Here is an 8,089-nt window from a genome sequence, read left to right on the forward strand (position 1 = left end):
AACCTCGTGATCCACCCACCTCGGCCTCCCAAAGTGCTGGGATTACAGGCATGAGCCACCAGCGCCCAGTGAACCTGTTCTCTTAACTCAATGCCTATTCCCCTGTCCTTAGGAGAACCCACCGTACACATGGACTGTTATGCCTCAGAGACTCACTGTGGTTCCTTACTTTTTATAAGTTCTTAGGCCACGTGTGATGGCTCACGCCTGTAATCCCAGCATTTTGAGGGCTGAGGTGTACAAATCTCTTGAGGCCAGGAGTTTGAGACCAGCCTGGGCAACATGGTAAAACCTCGTTTCTACAAAAAATACAAAAAATTAGCTGGGCATGGTGACACACACCTATAGTCCCAGCTACTCGGTGGCTGAGATGGGAGGATTGCTTGAAACTGGGAAGTCAAGGCTGCAGTGAGCCGAGATCGCACCCCTGTCCTCCAGCCTGGATAACAGAGTGAAACCCTGTCTCAATAAATAAATATAAATAAATAAAGCGAAATAAGCTCTTAATCAGGATCTCAAGGACCTTAAAGTTCCTCTATAGGATGAGCTTTTGCTAATCTCTAAAGATTAGAAAAGCACTAAAAATGAATTCTTTCCACCTTCTATTTTTGCACAAAAGGGCACAGGTGTTCAAAAAAATTGAAGTTTTTTCAGAAAAAAGGTTCATTATCTAGAGCATGATTTGTCTCAGGCAAGTCACTTCCCTCTGATTCACTGAACTTCCACTCAGAACTGCCCTAAACTCACCACCGAAAACTAATTGCTAGGTCTCATGAGGGGTTGTGGACTGGGAGCTCCCAACTTCTCTGCAATTACTTCTTCTTTAGGACCTGACTAAATTCTTGGTTTCAGACTCGCCTCTCCTGGGAACACAGCATGAAAAGGCATTTTACACGCTAGAGCTAGCTCTTCAACAACCCCCATCCTTGACTGCTGTAACTTACCATAAACCTTTCTCCAGGTTCATAGATGATCTGCTCAGGTCCTTGAGGTTTTAACTCAAGGACATGAAAACCACCCATGGATTCCAGCCTGGCCAACATGGTGAAACCCCGTCTCTACTAAAATTACAATTAGCCGGGCGTGGTGGCACACACCTGTAGTCCCAGCTACTCGGGAGACTGAAGCATGAGACTCACTTGAATCCGGGAGGCAGAGGCTGCAGTGAGCTGAGATCGCGCCACTGCACTCCAGCCAGCCTGGGTGACAGAGCGAGAATCTGTCTCAAAAAAAGCCCCAGAAACCAACAAAACCAAACCAAAACCAAAACCACCCATGGTTTACTGTAATGTCCTTGCTCCCTACTCCAGTGGCAAAGGCCTATCCACTTTGTCTCAAGGCAATGGCAGTCATTGTCAACTCGGGGAGCCTTCTGCTTACTTAGTTTTAGGATCTCATGAACCCAATGGTCTCCCAAGCTGTATAATCACTGCTACTTAATGAGATGGACAACATTTCTAGCTGAGCCATCTTGCATCCTATGAAATACTGTTATAATATACTTACCTGACCAAGGAAGATTCCATGATCATGAAGGTGGTTTTCCCAGGATGAGGCTTATCGATTGCACTCCAGATGTGCTGACCCTTGAGATTTCCCCAAATACAGGAAACTTGACTGCATTGAAAGGAAAGAAAGAAAGAAAGAAAGAAAGAAAGAAAGAAAGAAAGAAAGAAAGAAAGAAAGAAAGAAAGAAAGAAAGAAAGAAAGAAAGAAAGAGAGAGAAAGGAAAGGAAAGGAAGGAAAGGAAGGAGAGAGAGAGAGAAAGAAAGAAAGAGAAAGAAAGGAAGGAAGGAAGGAAGGGAAAGAAGAAGAAGAGGAAGAAGAAGGAAAGAAAAGAAGGAGAAGAAGAAAGAAGAAGAAAAAATAATGCAATAATGCCCGGATACGGTGGCTCATACCTGTAATCCCAGCACTTTGAGAGGTGCTAGGATTGGATGGATCACTTGAGGTCAGGAGCTCGAGACCAGCCTGGCCAACATGGCAAAACCTTGTCTCTACTGAAAATACAAAAATTAGCCAGGCTTGGTGGTGGGCATCTATAGTCCCAGCTCAGTCCTGGGCTGAGGCAGGAGAATCACTTGAATCTGGGAGTCGGAAGTTGCAGTGAGCTGAGATTGCGCCACTGCACTCCAGCCTGGGTGACAGAAAAAAGAAATATTGTTCTTTTCTCCTACACATATGTCTGCAATCACTGTAGTTATTTGAACTCTGCCATGCTCCTTCCATCTCAAAAGAGAAAATGCCAAACTGGCATTTGTCCAAGCCCCATGCCGATATAATGGAAACACCTTTGGAGAGTCCATCATTGACCCTGATTGTTGATGCGTCAGATCTGCAGACAGAGGCAGGAAATGATCAGTCTGACTTTGCCGTAACAGATCTCAAATCACCCCTAGAATATGGATCCTTATGGCCCAGATGGCAGAAGCGATTGCTGTCACTGGAGCCTGCCAGTCAGCTGGAGAGAAGAGAGTCAGCATGCTCAGACAGATTAGTCTTGGGGTTGTTTGTAAAGTCCGGGTGCTGTCTAACTTCAGTGGGGATTCCTATCAAGGTGGAACTTCAAAATACCTTACTACTACCCAAGGAATAGGTAGTATCTAGGTCTAGAATGATCTAGATGCTAGGAGACATGCCCTAAACAGGGTGCCCTTACAAAAATACTGGCCCAATGAGATAAGAAAAAAAATCCATGACGTTGGAGGGGTTTAAGGCAGCCATTACAGGAGGCTAACATTGGGCCCCCATATCACAGAAAAAGTACTGAGGCATATTTGGAGGTAAATACATGAAGATACTCTCTGGTGTTCCCAGGATGGTTTCTTGGAAGCACCAGAGTTTCTCCAGTGGTGAGGGCCTTGCTGAGGTCCCAAGTGGGACCACCCGCCACCACAGGGACACACTGGCTGCCATTGCAAACAACACTGTCCCTAGCAGGCACGCCTCACTGGCTGTCAGTATATACTCTTGGCAAAAGCAAGCCGTTAAGGTGGGCCTGGGCAGGAACCAAACTTCAAGGCCCATTTGAACCCCTCTAAATGGGCTTCCAGTAATTACACCTGTGGTGGGACATAAATGTGGTTGCTCTTTGTTTTTTTCGGGGTACCTCAAAGCTTCTCCCCTATCAAAGAGCTAAGCCTCTTGAAATATACAGTAAAGAGAATGTGCTATAAAATTCCATTTACATGAAGTCAGAACAGGCAAAACCGCACGTCTGGAAGAAGAAAAAAACAGAACAGTTACTGGGGGAGGGGATGGGAACAGGGATTACCTGAGAAGTGGCTTGAAGGATTTCTGGGGTGTTAAATTCTATATTGTGATCGAGATTGAGGCTACATTTGTTTATACAACTGTCGAAATGTTTTTTCTTTCTTCTTTTTTTTCTTTTCTTTTCTTTTTTTTTTTTTTTGAGGCAGGGTCTCGCTCTGTAGCTCAGGCTGGAGTGCAGTGGCACGATCACAGCTCACTGCAACCTCCACCTTTTCAGTTCAAGCGAACCTCCCACCTCAGCCTCCCACAGGCATGCCACTATACATGGCTAATTTTTCTATTTTTTGTAGAGGCAGAGTTTTGCCATGTTGCCCAGGCTGGTCTTGAACTCCTGACCTCAAGTGATCCACCTGCCTTGGCCTCCCAAAGTGTTGGAATTACAGGTGTGAGCCACCGCACCCAGTCAATAATTTTTTTTTTTTTTTTTTTTGAGACAGGGCCTCACTCTGTCACCCAGGCTACAGTGCAGTGGTACCATCTTGGCTCACTGTTACCTCCACCTCCTGGGCTGAAGCCATCCTCCCACCTCAGCCTCCTGAGTAGCTGGGACTACAGGCATGCACCACCATGCCCGGCTAATTTTTGTATTTTTTTTTTGTAGAGACAGAGTTTCATCATGTTGCCCAAGCTGGTCTCCAACTCCTGGACTCAAGGGACCTCCCTACATCGGAATCTCAAAGTGCTGGGATTACAGGTATGAGCCACTGCACCCAGCCATCAACTGTCAAAACTTATGGTACAGTCAAGATACATGCATTTCATCATTGTAAATTTTACCTTTCAAAAAAAGAACCATAAACAAATGCTGAATTTTTTTAATGATATGCATGCTGAAGTTCTTTAGTGAGGAAGTATGCTGATGTCTGCAGTGACTTCTTACTACTCCTTGGTAAATACTTGCAAGTAAAGCTGTAAGGATACTTACATCTTAGCAAGTGTTCTCTGCGAGACCTGGTGTCTGCCGACACTCCAACCTCAAGCTGTCTCCTCCACACCAGTTCTGTGAATCAGCCAAGCTTCCTCCAGGCTTAGGGCCTTGGCACCAAGGGTTCTGTGGCCCTGGAGTGCCACTTGTCCTCATCTCCTTCACCAAGTTCATTTCTACACATCTTTCCAATTTGATAGGTTAGAACTCTCTTGTACTCCCAGCCTACATTGAGGCTTGTTACTTGTACTGCACTTTCTTCCCTCCTTATTGCAGTTCATAGTGACTCATTCATCAAGTATTCACACACATACAGACCTTCTTCATTAGGCTGTTAAGGGGATCAAGACTGCTTTATTCACAGTTGTATTTCCTGTACTTGGCTTGCTGACTGGCCCATCAATAGGCAGGCATTCAAAAGAAACTTTGTTATGTAAATGACTAAAAGGCCATTTGAATATGATTTTACTTCTTTTTTTTTTTTTTTTTGAGACGGAGTCTCGCTCTGTCGCCCAGGCTGGAGTGCAGTGGCACGATCTCGGCTCACTGCAAGCTCTGCCTCCCGGGTTCACGCCATTCTCCTGCCTCAGCCTCCCAAGTAGCTGGGAGTACAGGCGCCCGCCACCTCGCCCAGCTAGTTTTTTGTATTTTTTAGTAGAGACGGGGTTTCACCGTGTTAGCCAGAATGGTCTCGATCTCCTGACCTCGTGATCCGCCCGGCTCGGCCTCCCAAAGTGCTGGGATTACAGACTTGGGCCACCGCACCCGACCACGATCTTACTTCTTATGTGAAAGACAGGCAGCATTAAAGAATTGGCAATACTCCCAAGGTGCGGTAGCTCACACCTGTAATCCCAGTACTTTGGGAGGCTGAGGTGGGAGGATGGCTTTACACAAGGAGTTCCAGACTAGACTGGGCAATATAGCAAGACCCCTGCCTCTTCGAAAAATTAAAAGGTTAGGTGGGTGTGGTGGCACATACCTGTAGTCCTAGCTCCTGGGGAGGCTGACACAGAAGGATTGCTTGAACTCAGGAGTTGGAGGCAGTAGTGAGCCACAATCATACTGCTGCATTCCAGCCTAGGTGACAGAGTGAGGCTCTGTCTCTATGAAAGAAAATGAAAATTTTTAAGGCCAGGCATGGTGGCTGTAATCCCAGCACTTTGGGAGGCTGAGGCAAGTGGATCCCTTGAACCTAGGAGTTTGAGATCAGCCTGGGCAACATGGTGAAATCCCCATCTCTACAAAAAATACAAAAATTAGACAGGCTGAGATGAGAGGATCTCTTGAGCTGGGGCAGTTGAGGTGCACTCCAGCTTGGGCGACAGAGCGAGACCCTGTCTCAAAAGAAAAAAAGAATTGGCAATATTCAGTGTTAGATGAGGCATGGAGAAACAGGCACTTGCCCTCACTGCTAGAGGAAGTATAAATTGGTATGGTTTGAAGTACGTGTTTATTTTGTATTTTTTGAGACAGAATCTCGCTCTGTCACCCAGGCTGGAGTGCAGTGTCATGATCTTGACTCACTGCAACTCTGCCTCCTGGGTTCAAGCTATTCTCCTGCTTCAGCCCCCCGGAGCAGCTGGTATTACAGGCATGTGCCACCATGTGTGGCTAATGTTTGTGTTTTTAGTAGAGACAGAGTTTCACCATGTTGGCCAGGCTGGTCTTGAACTCCTGACCTCAAGTAATCCACCCACTTCAACCTCCCAAAGTGTTGGGATTACAGGCATGAGCCACTGTGCCCAGCCTTGAAGTACTTGTTTAAACGATCAGTGTTTATACCTGTTGATCCAGCAAGTTCACACTTGGACATTTCTTCTACAAGGAGCACAACTATGTGTCTGTATATCAGTGTTTCTGTAAGTTGCTGGAAGTACTGAAAAACTGGCAACAACTTAAATACCTTTCAAGAGGAGGCTGATAAACTATGGGCACACCTATAAAATGGAAATTCTGTACCATGCAACCATTATAAAGAATAAATTTTACGGTGCAGTGGCTCAGGTCTGCAATCCCAGCACTTTGGGAGGCCAAGGTGGGTGGATCCCTTGAGTCCAGTAGTTTGAGATCAGCCTGGGCAACATGGTGAAACCTGTCTCCACAAAAAAATACAAAAATTAGCCGGGCTTCGTGGCCCATGCCTGTAGTCCCAGTTAGTTGAGGGGAGGGGGCCGGGTGGTGAGACAGGAGGACAGCTTGAGCCCAGGAGGCAGAGTCTGCAAAGAGCCAAGATCGTAACCACTGTACTGCAGCCTGGGTGACAAAGTGAGACCCTGTCTCAAAATAATAAGAATAAAATAAGATTAATTCCACTCTACTGATAGGGAATGATGACTAGTAGGAGCTAGGCCGTTGCAGAAACGGGTGAAGTATAATTCCATTTTTATTTTTACAAAACCTACGTAATCCTACACAATTTAAACGTATAGTGGTTTTTGTTTGTTTGTTTTTAAGGAATGGGGGTAGGGAGCAAACCAAACTGTTGATCAGGATTATCTCCTACAGTAGAAATGGAAAGCAAGGATTTCGACTTTTCTTTTATCGATTTCTCCCAACTCCTTAAAACAAGCCAGTCTTATTTAAAAATAGTGTCAAATATAGTAAACTCTGGATTCTTTGCAAAACAAACCTCCAAGATAAGGTTTGATGTTGCTTCTGCTAAAATAAAGCTACGACACTTCCGTGCACGAAAAAACAGCCTCTTGAGGACCTGCCATCCACAGACCACCCAAGTGCCCCCACATCATTCTTGAAATCCTACCTGTGAAGCCCAGGAGGAAGTATAGCTAATGCCAGTGGGTCTAGGAGCTCTGGGGTGAAGACGCCTCCGGAAGGAAAACGGCAACAGAATTTATTCTACTTTTCCAAGTAAACAATCCTTCCACAGAGGCACTTCGGACAAGATGCGACGGGTACTTTTCACGTTTTCGATCTATCGGCCAAGATCCTATCACCTCAAAACAAGGAGACGAGGAAACCCTGGGATCTTGATCCCATTTCGATTGAGAAAACAACACGCTCCTTGCGAAGCGAAACGGGGCTGGCCGCGGGCAGCGTAGAACCACGCGAAGGCGTCGGGGCGGGCGGGCGCGGGGACCAGGGCGACCCGGTGCAGCGAAGGGGCCGAGCGGGCGGCGGGGCGCGCGGGGAGACAAGGCTGAGTGCAGGCCGCCCGCGCCCTCGAAGGCGCGAGTCCGGCTCCTTCCTCCGTTCTTGGAGCCCCGCCGCGCCCTAGCGAAGGCTACAGGGTCAGGTTCCCCGCACCGAGAAGCCCAGAAGCCCGGTTGTGGGCGCTCTGAAGATCCGGGACCCCGGCCTCCCTCCCCCGCCAGCTTTAGGGACTCTGGCGGCGTCTCTTAGCTGGGTGGACGTTCCTCCTTTCCCTCTCTCCTCCAAGCCGCTACCAGGCCGGGGGTGAGGCTGCACCTCAGTCTTCAGCCCCCAGGGCCGCGCCCGGGGCGGGTCGCTCCCCATTCAGCTAAGAGGAAGCAGCGGCCGGGGGGAGGCGAGGAACCTGGCCCGGCTCACCCGGCAAGACCGCGTTTCCCCCACCCTCGGCGCTTCCTTCTGTGAATGTGAATGGAACTAAGCGCTCCTTTCTCTCCCTCAATGGCCGGCGAGGGGAATTCAAATGCGGTCTTTGGGCGCTCGGTATGGGTCTGGACTTTGGTTTTCAGAGCCTGCGCGTCCAAGGTCGCGAGCCTTCCCCGAAGGAAGTGACAGCTGCGGCGGCGCAGGAGGCCCATCCTCGGTCGTTTAAAGCCACTTAAGGAATAAAAGCCCCCGGGAGAGCAAAACGACCACCCGAAACCTCGGAAGCGTCGGGGGTGCCGGGCCCAACGCCCCCACGTGTCACTGCCGGGGACTCGCGGGGGGCCGCTTCCTAGC

The sequence above is a fragment of the Macaca thibetana genome, chromosome 8 (genome assembly GCF_024542745.1).
Source record: "Macaca thibetana thibetana isolate TM-01 chromosome 8, ASM2454274v1, whole genome shotgun sequence".
Classification (NCBI taxonomy): domain Eukaryota; kingdom Metazoa; phylum Chordata; class Mammalia; order Primates; family Cercopithecidae; genus Macaca; species Macaca thibetana.